The following is an 18,955-nucleotide window of genomic DNA, read 5'->3' as shown; positions in this document are numbered from 1 at the left end:
CCTGGGATCCCTTTGATGGCTTCTGAATGCCCCGTTTGGCTTCTGTGTGCTGATGCTCCCAGGAGCCTGAACATGTGAAGAGCTAGAGGCTTGCCCTTTAGTTACTGGGATCCCCTTTCCCTTGCAAGGAAGTGCCCAGGAGTTTACTTTCCCAGCCCTTAGCCAATAACCAACTGGTGCTGGAGTGTCGAAGCTGAGTGCCCCCACCCCTAAACTCCCAGGGGTAACTTACATCCAGCGTTCGTTCCCCTGCTGGATCAGGATGAAGCTACTCTCCAGGGGCTTGGTCTGAAATCACACCCTTACTTGGCTTCTTGCCCTCTTTATCCTGTTCCTCCACTCCTTCACCAGTTCCTCCTGGGAGCCCTTCCATATTTAATAAGTCCTGCAGGGTTGGCTTCTTGGAATCTCATTGTAGGCAGAGCAAGTTCGGGATTGGGGGAAGATCAGGACATCAGATTGGGGCATGTTTAGAGGTGCCCAGTGGCGGCATGTTGAGGAGGCTTGTGGTGGGATACACAGGTCCAGGGGAGACATCTGGCCCAGGATATACCTTTGTCACAATGAAAAAGCATCAATTTGTGGAGAAAGAATTGCCCAAGTGGAACCCTGAACCTCAGGAGCTTCCCATCTTGGCTAGAGCACAGCCTTCTTCGGCACAGATATTTGCTCTGTCCCTGATACCCTCCACCCAGACAGGGCTGAGATTCTCACTCATTTTGCTCTTTCATAAAGAAGTACACTTTCCCTGTGTTTCTTGTATGCATTTCACATTTAAATACATGCTACTTACTGCCTTGTGGGATCTCTGGCATTATTCCTTTCCTTTACTCAGACACTCTCTTTCTGCCTCACTGTCCACTATCTCTTTCCCCTTCCTTGAAAGCTCCTGAGGTCAGGAATCAGGACACTCAGAATATCACTTCTGTAGATTTCCCCACAGCACACTACCAGCCAACTGCCTGTGGCATTTAAGTTAGGGTTGGAAGACATATATTTGAATCTTGCCTCTGAAAATGTCTGGGTGATCTGGGGTGAGCTATTTAATCTCTCAGTCCTCTGGAATGAGTAATTCCTACTTGGTGGGTGATGGTGAGAATTATCCCAAACTGAACTGACCTTCCCCTGCAAACCTGCCCCTCCCACAATCTTTCCATCTCAGCAACTGCATCCTTTCAGCGGCTCAGCATGAGCTGTCTTTCAGGTTCTAACTCATCCTCTACCACTTGTTCACTCTGCTTTTCCAGTGCTGGCCTCCCTGTGGTTCTCTGAACACACCAAGCGTGGGCCTTTACACGGTGCTTCTCTCTGCCTGGATCACCCTTCCCCAGATGGCCACCTGCCTCTCTCCCTCATCCCTTCAGGTCTCTGCTCAGATGTGAACCCTCTGAGAAGCCTTCCCTGACCTCCCTGCATAGAGAGCCCTCTCCCATTATCCTCCTCCCTTTTTACCCTGCTTTATTATTTTTTTCATAGCACTTACTACACCCTAATCTATAGGGTGTGATAATATATTAGTACATATATAATTTTTTTAAGAGGTAACAGTAGTGCTTAAGAGCAAGGACTCTGGAGTGATGCTGTCTGGCTTTTAATCATTAATTCAGCTCTTCTGAGTTGTGAGACCTTGGCCAAGTGACTCTCAACTCCCTTGTGCCTCAGTACCCTCATCTGTAAAATGGGGTAAGCAAAATAATACCTTCCTCACAGGTTATGAGTTAATATTTGTAAAGCAAGTTGGAAGACAGTAAACGTTAAGTATTCATTATACTGTATTGATTGCCACTCTCCCCTCACTTAGTGTATCCTCCCAAGGCAGGGATTTTTGTGTTTGTTCATTGCTGTACCTCCTGGACACAGAACAGGCTGGCGTAAAACAGATACTAAAATATGTATTGACTGAGTGAAATCAACAAGATAATAACTGCTAGGCATCTGGCAGGGTGCTGGATGCAGAGTAGATGCAAAATCAATGTGGGTTCCCTGACCTGCCTCACAGAGTTGATGTGAAATCCAATGAGCTAACAGAGGGGGAAGTGTTTTGCAAAGTGTCATACAAATAATACAAGTCATAATAAAATGAACTACTATCATTTCCTGAGCACGCTCTGGATTCAGATATTAAGTATTTTCATGCATTATTTCATTCTCATCCTTCCAACTCTACACACTATTTCATATTACATATTCCCTTTTCACGGTGGGTGGGGAGGAACTGAGGTGAAATCCCTTGCCCAGGGCCACACAGCTGGGAAGGACAGAGGCAAAGCCACGGTGCAATCCAGTTCTGTCTCACTCTAAAACTCATTCCCTGAATCAGTTGCCAACCTGCTATCCATCAATGTTTGCTGAAAGAATGAATCTGAGGAGCAGGTCTTTAGTATATTAGGAAGAATCCCATGATATCCGATCTTTTCTCTTAAGAACCTCTTAAACATATTTGCCTCCGGTCCAAGGTTAAATTCTGAGTCCTCCAAGAAATATTTAGAAGGAGCTTTTCTGCCCATTTTTGGTAGCAAAATTCCCAGAGCTCCACTCCCACATAGCACACTTACAGGGATATGTCCCAAAGACATAGCGTGTTCTGCAGTCTTTTCTAGGAAGTATCCTTAAAATTGGGTGAGGTCCTATTTCCTGCTCCTCCCTCCCCTGCCCAGTGCCCCATACAAATGCTTCCACAGTCTTACTTCTTTGTGTTTCTTCCAGAGCTTTCTGGGACCCTCTGTTCTCCCTAGTGATATCTCTGGCCAGCTTCCCCATTTATCACTTCTAAATCCTTAAAGGTGCTGAGGCAGCTGATGCCCAGCCAGAAACCTGATCCACATACCTTCCCTTTCCCTGAATCTCTGGCAGGGTTCTGCTGCCTTCGGCACTGGTGAATGTGAGTCAAGACCTGAGCTGTCAGTTTCCAGAAATCAGAGGCCAAGCATTTATGTATGCATGTACATTGAAGGCATGGAATTGATTAATCAATAAGCACTCATGAAGCCCTGAATCCCTGTGGTTGGCTAAGGTCTAGAGCCTTTAAGATCTGTTCAATTCAGTTCAGTTCAGTCACTCAGTCATGTCTGACTCTTTGCGACCCCATGAACTGCAGCACGCCAGGCCTCCCTGTCTAGCACCAACTCCCGGAGTTTACTCAAACTCAAATCCATCGAGTCGGGGTTACCATCCAACCATCTCATCCTCTGTCGTCCCCTTCTCCTCCTGCCTTCAATCTTTCCCAGCATCAGGGTCTTTTCCAAGGAGTCAGTTCTTTACATCAGGTGGCCAAAGTATTGGAGTATTAGGAGGCCCCAAAAGACCTTAGAGAAAATATTAACAACAAAATAATGACAATCTGTTCTCAGAGTCATGCTTCATCCTTCCCTTGAAAGGCAGGGGTGACCTCTGCAGATGGGGTTTCCCAGGCTCAGGTGAGAGATACTGATTCAGCCAATAGGAGGCACTAGAGGGGGACTGGAGGGTGGGACAAAGGGAAAAGCCAGGGTATTCCTGCTCCTTCAGCTGTCTTGACATGGCTGTATCTAAGCTACAGCTACAGTTCCTGCTGTGGGTCCAGGTTCGGCCAGACTCTGGGCTCCAGAAACACCACCATTTCCCTCTCTTCCCCCTGCTAAGGGGTCGAAGACTTCTTGCTGCCTAATCTCTAGGTTGTTTCACTGCCTCCTGTTGGCTTCTCAGCCTCTCCGTCACCTCTGCATTAAGTTCCCTCTGCTTTAAATATGCACAGTGGTTTGTCTTCCTGATTGGATCTTGACTGACAGAATAGTTAAAACTTACCCAGTACTTACACCGCTTGGAGCACAGACACTGCTCCAAATGCATGATGTAAATTAACTTATTTAATTAATTGTCTGAGGAATCATTGTATTTTACAGATGAGAAAACTGAGGCACAGAGAGTTTGACCTACCCTAGTGAGATACCAAATCTGGATGTGTATCAAAAACTAATTGCCCAGGAAGAGGTGGGCTTCCCTGGTGGCTCCTTGCCAATGCAGGAGACACGGTTGGATCCCTGATCTGGAAGATCCCACATGCCATGGACCAACTAAGCCTGTGCACCACAACTTCTGAGCCTGTGCTCTAGAGCCCAGAGCCGCAACTACTGAAGTCCGTGCTCTGCAACAAGAGAAGCCTCTGCAATGAGAGGCCCACACACTCCAACTAGAGCAGCCCCCAATTACTGCAACTAGAGAAAAACCTACGTAGCAATGAAGACATAGCACAGCCAAAAATAAATAAATAAATTAAAAAAAAAACAAAAAACAGAGGAGGTGATAGATGCCATTCTAGCCCTACTCAATTGGATTCATCAGCCCATGAGGCCCAGGAATCTGGAGACTTATTAACAAGCTCCCTAGGAGATTCTGATTACACTAACCCAGCACCCCTCCATGAACTGGTACTCAGGAAACCCTGACCTCATTTGGTGATGAGGACACTAAGATCCAGATCAGTCGTACAGCAAGCTCTGTGGCAGACAAAAACACCGCCAAGGACAGCGCTTTCTGCTACTTCCACTGCCTTCTCCTTCAAGGTCACATGGCTGGTCCTGATGTTTGCACTTGCTCTCCCTGGAGCCATCTGAAGGCACTTCTTATTAGAAATGTTTTGGAAAATTCAGTATACAAACAGATGTGTATGCAGGACTGCTGAGTGGTTAATCAGTATTTGGGAAGAGAAACAGGGAGGTGGTTTAATTCACTTAATCTCTTTTTTTCAGTTTTTTCTGAATCACTTCAGGGAGATAGTTACCCCTCCCTTCATTCTACCTTCCCCATTCTGACTGACTGTGGTCAGGCCAAGAATCTGTGTTTTTCAGCAGGGGCCCAAAGTGATCAGCCAATTAGAAAAATACAGTCAAAATTCAAAATGTTCAGGGACTTCCCTGGTGGTTCAGTGGTTAAGAATCTGCCACACAATGCAGGGGAAGTGGGTTTAATCCCTGGTTGGGGAACTAAGATCCCACACGCCGCAGAGCAACTAGGCCCAAGCAGCACAACTACGGAGCCTCAGAGCTGCAACTACTGGCAACTATGGAGCCTGAGCACTGCAACAAAAGACCCTGCATGCTACAACCAAGACCCGATGCAGCAAATAAATACGAAAAAAAAAAAATTAAAATCCCGAATGTCCAGAGTCTGAACAGACTTCTGCAACAGCGTCAGCCCCACAGGGTTGAATTATCGCTCTTCCCCCTACGCCACTGCCATATTCCCAGCACCATCAACAGTGCCTGTCACACAGCAGGTACTGAATGATATTTTTTTTGCATTTAAAAAATATTTTCTGTACAGCTATTCACTGATCTTCACGATGGACAAAGCAGATATCAGAGTCCTCATTTTATGGAAAATGAAACTGAGTTCAGAGAGATGAGGTGACTTTCCAGGTCACACAATAAATGAAAGGTGTCAGAAGCTCTCTCCATGAAATTCTTTCTTCCCAGCTGATGGTGGTGAGAAGGGACACAGGCAGAAGAATGCAAATATGAACACAGAATGAGTTACCATTCACTGATAGAGGTCAAATTAACTCAATAAGGATAAGAAGTTCTATTACTTATCACTGTAAAAGGTGATTAGAGATTCAAAGATTCCAAGGGATACACAAGTCCCTCTACCATTGGACTCAACTTTCCTGTCATTAAATTCAAGCAGTCCTCACTTATCTGCTATATTGATAACAGTAACCTGACCACTCCCGTTCCTTATGGTTAAATGCTAAGCACTCTATACATCTTATTCCATTCAACCCCGTCATCTCTCTCACCTGGACCATTGCAGTAGCTTTTCTTGGTTACCCTCCCATCTCTTTTCACCACTACTGTCAGACTGATCGTTTACAACTGCCAAGCCTGATCACTTTGCATCTATGATTAAAATCCCAAAATGCCTCTCCACGCTGCTCTGTCAAGGCCTTGTTTGGTTTAGTCTCCACCTACCTTTCCATTCGTTACATTCAAGAAATATTTACTATGTGTCAGATGCTATTCTGAGCACTGAGGATGCAATGGTGAATAAAATAGACTTAATCTTTTATTCTCATGGACTCTAATAAAAATGTAGAGAACAAACAAGATAATTACAGACTATTGAAAGTGCTAAGAAAGAAAAAAAGCAATAAGACAGTCACTAGGGAAGCTCATTTTTGATAGAATGTCAAGGTAGACACTCTGAGGAAGCAGCAGTGAAGCTAAGACCAAGACTGAGAAGGAGTCAGTCATAGAAAAGCTGAGAGGAAGTACTCCAGGTGGAGGGAACAGCATGTGGAAAGGTAGGCAACTGCTAGAAACCAGGAACACAGAAGTCAGTGTGGCTGAAGCAGTGAGTCTTCAGAGAAAGGGAGATGAGGCTGGAAACAGGTGAGAGTCACAGATCATATAGGGTTCTAGAGCCACGAGTAGTCTGACTTTTACTCCAGAATAAAAAGAACGCTACTGAAGAATCTTAAGCAGAGGAGGGATATGGCCTGATTCATATTTTATAACAATCCTCCTGGCTGCTCTATGAAAATGAGAATTGGGACAGGGGGAATGGAAGTAAGAGAAAAGAGAGGGGGCTGGTGCTATGTCCAGATGAGAGATGTCAGACCTGGCAAGGACTACTGCCGAGGAGACGAAGGAAAATGGTCTGATTCTCAACAGAGTGTGGGGTAAAAGTCACAAGACTTGGTGATAGACTGATTCTGAGGCTGAAGAAAGGAGGAATCAAGGCCTTCTCTTAGGTTTGGGGCTTAGATAGATAATAGTGGAATTATTGGAGAAGAATCGGGTGCTAGAGGAATCAAGAGTTCCATCTGGACCATGAAGTTGGAGGAGCCATGAGCTAGCTGAGTGCAGACATCGACTTGGTCATGGGCTATTTGTATCTGGTGCTAAGAGGTTAGGCTGGGTCAGAGTACAAATGTGGGTATCTCCAAACATGATGCTTAAAGGTATTGGATGAGCCCCGAGACACTCTGACATTCGAGGGCTAAGTGGAGGAGGAGGGACTAAGACTAATCAAAGGAAAACCAGAAGATTGAAATCAACAGAAGTAAGATTCAGAAAAAAAGTGGTAGGCTGGGTCAAAGGCTGCTGAGAGGCTATGAAGGATGTGGTCAGAGATGTGTCCATTAAATTTAGCTGTTTGAGGTCACTGGGAGAAGAGTTTCACTGGAGAATCAACCCAGAAACCAGACTGGATTAAACAGAAGAGGTGAGAAAGCATGTACAGTCTTGACATTTCTTTTCAAGTTTTCTTTTAACAGGAGTTAGGAAGTGGGGTATAGCTGCAGGTGTGCATGGAGTCAAGTGAGGGTGGTTGTTGCTTTAAGATTTTTTTATGTGGACCATTTTTAAAGTCTTTATAGAATTTGTTACAATACTGCTTCTGTTTTAAGTTTTTTTGGGGAGATGTGAGGCATGTGGGATCTTAGCTCCTCCACCAGGGTTGAACCCACACACCCCACACTGGTAGGTGAAGCCTCAACCACTGGACCACCAGGGAGTCCCTGTTGTTGTTTCTAATGGAATTTACTAGAGCCATTTTCTCCAAACTTCAGTCATTGAAGAACCCTCTGTTTTGGTCCCATCCTTATACCATGGGTACTCTATACTTAAAATTTTTCTTAAAATCATCTCACTTTTAATTTAAACAAATTTACCTTGAACACTTATTTAAGAAGCAATTACTACAGTACATCAAATGGGAAACCAATATCTCTTGCCATAAACAAAAGGTAACTGATGTGAAAATCAGTACAATGAAAATAAAGCACAATGTCAGTAAACTAAGTGGTTATTATTGCTTGCTGAGGACTGATCCTGGGACCAGCTCTGTTTGAAAAGGGAAATCATGAAGTGTTAGACATTAAAGACATATTGACATCAAAGGGAAACTTTCTCCTCAAAGGACTGAAAGAGAATTGAAAGGAAAATAATTGTTTCTCTGTGTGATTTAAAATCACCTACTACCAGACCTAACCTCTAGGAAACACCTATTAGAACACTTCCTTTTTTAATTAAGATATAACCTGGACTTAGGTGAGTGCACAAATCTTAAATGTAGAGCTTGATGAATTTTTACATACGCATATACCAACGTAATCACCACTCAGCTCAAGACATAGAATTGTCCAGCAAAAAAAAAAAAAAAGAATTGTCCAGCAAGGCCAGGGCCAGGCTTAAAGCATCATAGAAAAAGGCTGTGTCCTCGCGGCATTGCCAGTTGTTCCTCCTGGTACACCTGGTGCCTAGTACAGTGCTAGGACATAGGAGGCAGTCTGTCTCTTTTTAGCTTATTTATCTATATATATTTTTTTCTGTAAGCATTCTATAGTGAAAGCTGCTTACTCACATCCAATTCTTTGTGACCCCGTGGACTACACAGTCCATGGAATTCTTCAGGCCAGAATACTGGAGTGGGTAGCCTTTCCCTTCTCCAGGGGATCTTCCCAACCCAGGGATACAACCCAGGTCTCCCACATTGCAGGTGGATTCTTTACCAGCTGAGCCACAAGGGAAGTCCAAGAGTACTGGAGTGGGTAGCTTATCCCTTCCCTAGTGGATCTTCCCGACCCAGGAATTGAACCAGGGTCTCCTGCATCGGAGGCAGATTCTTTACCAACTGAACTATGAGGGAATGCTGCAAGTATTCTATAAAGAATATGTATTATTTGTGATTTAAAAACCAGTCTTATCTGAACTCTGATTTTCCAGAGGGTCTAATTCAGAATCTGAACTCCAATTTTCAAGAGGGTCTAATGTAGAATCTGAACTCTAATTTTCTAGAGGGTCTAATCCAGAACCTATCAGTCAAAATCTATCAGAGCAACATCATTTCTCCCTCTGGATATAAAACCCAGCCTGAGAAGACAGAAGTGTCCAAACAGAAAGAACAATTCTGTTTGAGATGCAGATGATTTCTCCTGCTTCCCCATTTCCACCTGGTCCCCCACTAACCTGTGTTTTTGCTTTCACACCCTCATACACAATAGCTGAGAACACCAAAGCCGATTTGTCTGCTCTCCTCAATAAAATAGTGACAGCAAGACAAGTAAGTCTTTAAAAATTTAAAGAGCCTGATAAGTCCTCCATTCAGCATCTGCCGCAGAAGGAAACGGCCTCTGGCATATGCCTCTTGTGCTCCCCCCTTCCCCAGACGCCTCCTGTCCAAACACCTCTCTCCATGGCTTATCCTCAGCTGCTTGCAGGAGGGTGCTAGGCCCCTTGCTGGGGGAGTTGGAGGAAGGGGAACCCCCTTAAATTCAGAGGAGTGAAACTAAGAATTGTTCTTCAAGCATGTTAGGGATCAAAGCCTGAGATCTGAAGCTTTGGCAAGAAGACAGCCATCTGCGGGCCTGGGTGGGCCCCAGCTGGGGGGCCCTGGATAGCAGTGCCAGGTGCTATCCACACCCAGCTAAGCCTGCTTGTGGCAAGGCAGGTGTCAGGACTGGCCCAGGAAGGCTACATCCCTTAGCAGATGCTGCAGGAAAGGAAACATTCAGAACCACTGTGATTAAATTAATATAGGAACTGGGGCAGGGAGTCCCGTAGTAAAGAAAGAGGAAGAGGAAAACAGTTACCAAACCAAATTAACCCATGTTGCCATTTTAACTTCTTTGCTTCTAGTGTTTTTCCTATGTATAACTTAAAAAAAAAATGATACTAGTATCCTTTTAGCATAATAAGAAGAACATTGTGATTAAAACCAAGATCCTTCTTGATTCCTACTTAGGCATTCCCATCTCCGCCTTCAAAGAGGCCAAAACTCTGAGGTGCCTTCCTCTGCAAAACTGGAGCCTATTATACAGAGTGAAGTAAGCCAGAAAGAAAAACACCAATACAGTATACTAACACATATATATGGAATTTAGAAAGATGGTAACAATAACCCTGTATATGAGACAGCAAAAGAGACACTCATGTATAGAACAGTCTTTTGGACTCTTTGGGAGAGGGAGAGGGTGGGATGATTTGGGAGAATGGCATTGAAATATGTATAATATCATATATTAAACGAGTCTCCAGTCCAGGTTCGATGCACGATACTGGATGCTTGGGGCTGGTGCACTGGGACGACCCAGAGGGATGGTATGGGGAGGGAGGAGGGAGGAGGGTTCAGGATGGGGAACACATGTATACCTGTGGCAGATTCATTTTGATATATGGCAAAACCAATACAATATTGTAAAGTTAAATAAAATAAAATTTAAAAAAATAAAAAAATACTTTTATATAAATGTCATAGTCCTATAACTTGCTTTTTCCAGATGATCATATCTTTTTGAGTATTATCCAAGTTGTTATTGTTCAGTCACTCAGCCGTGCCTGACTCTTTGCAACCCCCATGGATTGCAGCACGCCAGGCTTCCCTGTCCTTCACCGTCTCCCAGAGCTTGCTCAAACTCATGTCCCTTGAATCAGTGATACCATCCAACCATCTCATCCTCTGTCATCCCCTTCTCCTCCTGCTCTCAATCTTTTCCAGCACAGGGTCCTTTCTAGTGAGTTGGCTCTTCACATCAGGTGGCCAAGGTATATCCAAGTTGATACACATGAAATTTACTGTTGTTGCCTTCAGCATGTATATAACCCTTATGTTGCTGGTAAGCATAACACAGGCCAACACTTAATAGCATTCCTCTCTACCACAAACTATTCCAAGTATATTAACCCCTTGAATTCTTTTGAGACCTAGGAAGACAGAGGGAGAAGTCAAATAAATTTCTTGTCACACAGCTGCTAAGTGGCAGGGTGGGATCTGATGCCTAAGTCTGAGGTTGAAGTTGACTCTTACCCACTACACCATCCAACCTGTATCTGTGTCGATTCCTAGTTTTTGATCGTGCAAATGAGGTCCCAACATTGGATCAGTTAGGCACTGCTGGGTATCCAACCATTCCTAAAATGTAGTCTCCTAAAGCAGTAACAGTTTGCTATTTCTCATGGTTCCGTGGGTGGACAAGATGGTTCTTCTGGTCTTACCTGGACTGACTTAGTGGCTGTGGTCAGCTGGCAGCTTGGCAGGCTGGCCCACAATGGCCTCACTCTCATGTCTGGAGCCTCAGGTGGGATGTCTGGCCCTCTCCTTCCAGCCAGACTTTGTCATGTGATGGTAGAAATGTTCCAAGAAAGTAAGGGCAGAAGGTCCCTGAGATCTAGCTCAGAACCTGGCAATAATCACTTCTGTTGCATTCTGTTGGTTAAAGTGAGTCATGAGACCAGCTCAAATTCAAAAGATGGGAAAAGAGACCCCACCTTTTGATAGGAGGGACTGCAGAGAATTTGTGGCCATTTTTAATCCATTAAAGCAACCATCTTTATATGTATTCCTGGTGTGCAGGGAGTATGTATCTCTGGGTTGTGTACCAAGAAGACGTAGTGCTGGAACAACATAATTCAACTTCAATTCTTTAACTAGTCGAAGAGTTTTTTTGTTTTTTTATTTTTTACTGATATATAATTCATATACCATAATATTCACCATTTTTAAGTGCAGAATTCAAGAGTTTCTATGTTGTGCAACCATCACTATTATGTAATTCCAGAATATTTTTATTAACCCAAAAAGAAATCCCTAACTCATTTGCAGTCAGTCCCCATACCTCCCTCCTCAGCCTCTGGCAAGCGTCTAAGCATTTAACTGTTTTGGACATTTCATAGAAATAGAATTATACAATATGTAACCTTTCATGTCCGGCTTCTTTGAGTATAATGGTTTCAAAGGTCATTCACACTGTAGCATGTATCCGGATGTCATTCCTTTTTTTGGCTGAATAATATTCCACTGTGTTGATTAACTACATTTTATTCAACCATTCATCAGTTGATGGACATCTCTGTTGTTTCTATTTTTATGCTACCAAGAATAACACTGCTAAGAACATTGATACACAAGTATTTACACAGGCACATTTCAGTTCTCTTAGATATATATACCTCAGAATGGAATTCCTGGGTCATATGGTAATTCTATGTTTAACTTTGTGATGAACTGCAAAACCTTTGTCCACAATGGCTGGACTATTTTACATTTCTACCAGAATGAATGAAGTTTCCATTTTTTTCCATATCTTTGCCAACACTTGTTATTTTCCATGTTAAAAAAAAAAATTAGCCACTTTAAAAAACAGCCATCCTAGTGGATGTGACGGAGAAGGCAATGGCACCCCACTCCAGTACTCTTGCCTGGAAAATCCCATGGACAGAGAAGCCTGGTAAGCTGTAGTCCATGGGGTTGCTAAGAGTCAGACATGACTGAGTGACTTCCCTTTCACTTTTCACTTTTATGCATTGGAGAAGGAAATGGCAACCCACTCCAGTGTTCTTGCCTGGAGAATCCCAGGGATGGGGGAGCCTGGTGGACTTCCGTCTATGGGGTCGCATAGAGTCGGACACAACTGAAGTGACTTAGCAGCAGTGGATGTGAAGTGGTATCTCATTGTGATTTTGATTTGTGGTTCCCTAATGATGTGAGAGTTGGACTGTGAAGGCGGCTGAGAGCCGAAGAATTGATGCTTTTGAACTGTGGTGTTGGAGAAGACTCTTGAGAGTTCCTTGGACTGCAAGGAGATCCAGCCAGTCCATTCTGAAGGAGATCAGCCCTGGGATTTCTTTGGAAGGAATGGTGCTAAAGCTGAAATTCCAGTACTTTGGCCACCTCATGCGAAGAGTTGACTCATTGGAAAAGACTCTGATGCTGGGAGGGATTGGGGGCAGGAGGAGAAGGGGACGACAGAGGATGAGATGGCTGGATGGCATCACTGACTCGATGGACGTGAGTCTGAGTGAACTCCGGGAGTTGGTGATGGACCGGGAGGCCTGGCGTGCTGCGATTCATGGGGTCGCATAGAGTCGGACAAGACTGAGGGACTGAACTGAACTGAACTGAACTGAATGACAAAAAAGATCTTCACGACCAAGATAATCACAATGGTGTGATCACTCACCTAGAGCCAGACATCCTGGAATGTGAAGTCAAGTGGGCCTTAGAAAGCATCACTACGAACAAAGCTAGTGAAGGTGATGGAATTCCAGTTGAGCTATTTCAAATCCTGGGAAGATGATGCTGTGAAAGTGCTGCACTCAATTTGCCAGCAAATTTGGAAAACTCAGCAGTGGCCACAGGACTGGAAAAGGTCAGTTTTCATTCCAATCCCAAAGAAAGGCAATGCCAAAGAATGCTCAAACTACTGCACAATTGCACTCATCTCACACGCTAGTAAAGTAATGCTCAAAATTCTCCAAGCCAGGCTTCACCAATACGTGAAGCGTGAACTTCCAGATATTCAAGCTGATGTTAGTAAAGGCAGAGGAATCAGAGATCAAATTGCCAACATCTGCTGGATCATCAAAAAAGCAAGAGAGTTCCAGAAAAACATATATTTCTGCTTTATTGACTATGCCAAAGCCTTTGACTGTGTGGATCACAATAAACTGGAAAATTCTTCAAGAGATGGGAATACCAGACCACCTGACCTGCCTCTAGAGAAACCTATATGCAGGTCAGGAAGCAACAGTTAGAACTGGACATGGAACAACAGACTGGTTCCAAATAGGAAAAGGAGCATGTCAAGGCTGTATATTGTCACCCTGCGTATTTAACTTATATGCAGAGTACATCATGAGAAACTCTGGGCTGGAAGAAGCACAAGCTGGAATCAAGATTGCCGGGAGAAATATCAATAACCTCAGATATGCAGATGACATCACCCTTATGGCAGAAAGTGAAGAGGAACTCAAAAGCTGCTTGATGAAAGTGAAAGAGGAGAGTGAAAAAGTTGGCTTAAAGCTCAACATTCAGAAAACTAAGATCATGGCATCTGGTCCCAACACCTCATGGGAAATAGATGGGGAAACAGTGGCAACAGTGTCAGACTTTATATTTTTGGGCTCCAAAATCACTGCAGATGGTGACTGCAGCCATGAAATTAAGAGACGCTTACTCCTTGGAAGGAACGTTATGACCAACCTAAATAGCATATTCAAAAGCAGAGACATTACTTTGCCAACAAAGGTTCATCTAGTCAAGGCTATGGTTTTTCCAGTGGTCATGTATGGATGTGAGAGTTGGACTGTGAAGAAAGCTGAGTGCCAAGGAATGGATGCTTTTGAACTGTGGTGTTGGAGAAGACTCTGGAGAGTCCCTTGGACTGCAAGGAGGTACAACCAGTCCATTCTGAAGGAGATCAGCCCTGGGATTTCTTTGATGCTAAAGCTGAAATTCCAGTACTTTGGCCACCTCATGCGAAGAGTTGACTCATTGGAAAAGACTCTGATGCTGGGAGGGATTGGGGGCAAGAGGAGAAGGGGACGCCAGAGGATGAGATGGCTGGATGGCATCACCGACTCGACAGACATGAGTTTGGGTGAATTTCGGGAGTTGGTGATGGACAGGGAGGCCTGGCATGCTGCGTTTCATGGGGTCGCAAAGAGTCGGGCACGACTGAGCGACTGAACTGAACTGAACTGAATGACTAGTGATGGTAAGCATTTTTTCATGTGTTTATTGGCCACTTGAATGTCTTAGAGACAGATCTATTCAAATCCTTTGTCCATTATTAAAATGGGTGCTTGTCTTTTTATTGTAGAGTTGTAAGAGTTCTCTAAATATTCTGGATACTAGACCCTAATTCAAATACTTGAATTATTTGGTGTTCAAATACTTTCTCTGTGGGATGTCTGTTCATTTTCACAATAGTGTCCTTTAAAGAACAAAAGTTTTTATTTTGATGAAATCCAATTTATCTATTGTTTCTTTGGTTGCTCATGCTTTTGGTGTTGCATCTAAAAAATTGTTGCCTAATCCAAGATTATGAAGATTTACACCTATGTCTTCTAAGAGTTTTATAGCTTTAGCTCTTACATTTAGGCTTTCAATTCAGTTTAATTTTGCTTTTGAGGATGGTGTGAGATAAGAGTCCAGCTTCATTCTTTTAGATATCCTGTTGTCCCAGTACCATTTGTGGAAAAGATTATTCTTTCTCTGCTGGGACCCTTGTTGAAAATCAGCTGCTACCATTACAATACCAAGTAGTAAGAATGACAGCATCCTTGCCTTGTTCCTGGTTTGGGAACAGTTCTATTGTTTCACCATTAAGTTTGGTTTCATGTTGGTAGGGAGATACGTCAAGAACAGGAATTTCCCTTTAATTCTGATTTACTAATGTTTAATCATAAATAAGAATTTTATCACCTACTTTTTCATGCAGGTATTGAGATGATCACATTTTTCTCCTTTAACCATACAGTGTAGTACATTACATAAACAGTTTCCTTTTTTTTTTTTTTTTTGGCTGTTGAAATGCCCCTGCATTCCTGGAATAACCATTTGTGATTATTTTCTGCCCTGAATTCCTTTTCTAGCTCCATGTCTTAGATTATGCTTTGGAGGGGCAATGGCATTTCCTGTCTGGGTCCTCATCAAAAACTCCAGTTTCTTAGTTGAATGTTCTCCCAGGAGCTTCTGGAAGCTTGGACTTGCTCATTAGTAACGTGGTGGGGGTGGCCAAGAGGCTCCAGGGCAAAGCCAGTGCTTTCAGCTGTGTGAGTATTTGCTGCAGAGGAACCAGGTGAAAGTCAGGTGGGAGGCAAGTAGCAGTCTCCCAAAGTCACCTACTTTTGTCCTTAAGCAATGGAATTCAAATTCTCTGTCCTCGTCTCTAAAGTTTATTCTATCTCATGAACATTTTTTTCCTGTGAAAAGTATAATTGAATCATTCTGTGTTCTGAGCACTTTCTATATGCCAGACATGGTGCTTAGGGCTCTCATATTAATACATTATTAACAATATTCCAGCTACCATCGGCTGATACTTTACCTGGTTCTAGGTAATTGTTTTACAAAAGTATTGCATTTAGGGACTTCCCTAGCAGTACATTGGTTAAGACACCACGGTCCCAGTGCAATGGGCATGGGTTCGATCCCTGGTTGGGGAACTAAGATCCCCCATGCCCCACAATGTGGCCAAAATAGAAAAAAATTATTTTTCTAAAAAAAGTATCATCTCTAAATTATAGATGAGGAAGCTGAGACTGAGAGAAGCTAACTTGTAGAGGTTAGGTTCAAAATCAGACAGAGCTGAGGTTCAAAATCAGGTTTGCCTCACTGCAGAACCCATGCCTTTAACGACTGCTGGACACACTGTGGGTAATTAATTAGCTCTGTCAGCCCAAACTCCCATGATCAGTATTAAGCACCAACAGTGCCCTGTGACCAGCGCATGACTGAGCAGTGCCACACGTGATAGGCTGGAATCATCTGTGGTCTAACTGGTCTCAGTGTCAGGCCATGACACTTGCTCACATGAGGTGTTCTGCAGTAACATCTCCCTTAGGGAAATTAGTGTGCATGTTTTCATAAAAGCTTTTTACAAAATAACAGCTTTGAAATGTAATGTATCTACCCATTTAAAGTGTACAATTCAGGGGCTTCCATGGCAGTCCATGGAAATGAACCTGGGAAATGAAGCTTTCATTGCTGGGGCCTGGGTTTGATCCTTGGTCCAGGAACTAGGATCCTGCAAGTCGCATGGCATGGCCAATAAAATAAAAGGTTTCAAAATAGATCAGTCAAGTGCACAATAAAATATTTTTTGTATAGTTACAGACCTGAACAATCATCATCATGATCAATTTTAGAATAGTTTCATCACCCCCAAAAGTAGTTTTAAACTCTTTAGTAGTTATTCCTCATTTTCTCCCAAAGTCCCCACTACTGGGCAACTGCCAATCTGCTTCTGTCTCTACAGACTTGCCTATTCTGAGTGAGTATTTCACCTAAATGGAATTATACAGTATGTGGTCTTTAGTGACTGGCTTCTTTCACTTTGAATAATGTTTTCAAGGTTCATCCATGTTGTAGCATGTGCCAGTACCTAACTACTTTTTATTTTCAAGTAATATTCCATTATGTGGATATACCACATTTTGTTCATACATTCATCATTTGATGGACACTTACTGGCTACTGTGAATAATGCTGCAATGAATATACAGAGAAGTTTTTAAGTGGACATATGTTCTCAATTATCATGCTTCATTTTTTACATGGCATTACTTTTTTTAATGCAATCTTTGTCCATGTCCAATTCAACCTTTTACAACTTAAAATGCTCAAGAACATGGATAAAGAAATGGCAACCCACTCCAGTTTTCTTGCCTGGAAGATCCCACGGACAGAGGAGCCTGGTGGGCTACAGTCCATGGGACTGAAAAGAGTCAGACAACAACTGAATAACTGAGCCAGAATGAAAGGGGTTAACAGCCTAATCCCTGGAACCGGTAACTATGTTACTTTTCAAGGCACAAAGGATTTTGCAGATGTGATTAAATTAAGGATATTAATTTAAGAGAAGGTAAGATTATCCTTCACTCAGTAGTAGCCACAGGACTGGAAAAGGTCAATTTTCATTCCAATCCCAAAGAAAGGCAATGCCAAAGAATGCTCAAACTACTACACTATTGCACTCATCTCACACTCTAGCAAAGTAATGTTCAAAATTCTCCAAGCCAGGCTTCCAGATGTTCAAGCTGGGTTTAGAAAAGGCAGAGGAACCAGAGCTCAAATTGCCAACATCCGCTGGATCTTTGAAAAAGGAAGAGAATTCCAGAAAAACATCTACTTCTGCTTTATTGACTATGCCAAAGCCTTTGACTGTGTGGATCACAACAAACTCTGGTAAATTCTTCAAGATTTGGGAATACCAGACCACCTGACCTGCCTCCTGAGAAATCTGTATGCAGGTCAGGAAACAACAGAACTGGACATGGAACAACAGACTGGTTCCAAATAGGGAAAGGAGTACATCAAAGATGTATATTGTCACCCTGCTTATTTACCTTATATGCAGAGTACATCATGAGAAACGCTGGGCTGGATGAAGCACAAGCTGGAATCAAGATTGCTGGGAGAAATATCAATAACTTTGGATATGCAGATGACACCACCCTTGTGGCAGAAAGCGAAGAAGAACTAAAGAGCTTCTTGATGAAAGTGAAAGAGGAGAGGGGAAAAGTCGGCTTAAAACTCAACATTCAGAAAACTAAGATCATGGCATCCAGTCCCATCACTTCATGGCAAACAGATGGGGAAGCAATGGAAACAGTGACAGACTTTATTTTTGGGGGCTCCAAAATCACTGCAGATGGTGACTGCAGCCATGAAATTAAAAGATGCTTGCTCCTTGGAAGAAAAGTTATGACCAACCTAGACAGCATATTAAAAAGCAGAGACATTACTTTGCCAACAAATGTCCACCTAGTCAAAGCTATGGTTTTTCCAGTGGTTATATATGGATGTGAGAGTTGGATTATAAAGAAAGCTGAGCACCGAAGAATTGAGGCTTTTGAACTGTGGTATTGATGAAGACTCTTGAGAGTTCCTTGGACTGAAAGGAGAACCAACTAGTCTATCCTAAAGGAAATCAGTCCTGAATATTCATTGGAAGGACTGATGCTGAAGCTGAAATTCCAATACTTTGGCCACCTGATGTGAAGAATTGACTCACTGGAAAAGACCCTGATGCTGGGAAAGATTGAAGGCAGGAGAAGAAGGGGACGATAGAGGATGAGATGGTTGGATGGGATCACTGACTCAATGGACATGAGTTTGGGTAAACTCTGGGAGTTGGTGATGGACAGGGAGGTCTGGTGTGCTGCAGTCCATGGGGTCGTAAAGAGTCGGACACGACTGAGTGACTGAACTGAACTGAAGATTATTTTGGATTATCTGAGTCAGCCCAATGTCATCAAAAAGTCTGTATTCATGAAAGAGGGAGGGCCAGAGATGGAGAAAGAGATATGACGATAGAAGCCCTGTGACGCTCCATTAGGAAGGCTCAGTCAATCATCGCTTGCTTCGAGGATGGAAGGATGTCATCCTCAGAGAATGTGGGCAGCCTCCAGATGCTGGACAAAGTAAGGGGATGTGTTCTCCCTGACAGCTTCCCTGGCAAAAAGGCAGCCCT

General features: G+C 43.3%; 1 protein-coding gene across 4 annotated transcripts in view; it reads right to left on the bottom strand.

The window, feature by feature from the left end:
* Positions 1-18,955, bottom strand: part of CDH3 (cadherin 3) — a 117,250-nt gene that overhangs the window by 50,894 nt on the left and 47,401 nt on the right. The gene's annotated exons all lie outside the window — the stretch shown is intronic.

This window comes from Bos javanicus, chromosome 18, assembly GCF_032452875.1.
Source record: "Bos javanicus breed banteng chromosome 18, ARS-OSU_banteng_1.0, whole genome shotgun sequence".
NCBI classification, from domain to species: Eukaryota; Metazoa; Chordata; class Mammalia; order Artiodactyla; family Bovidae; genus Bos; species Bos javanicus.
This window is presented reverse-complemented; position numbering and strand designations above follow the sequence as displayed.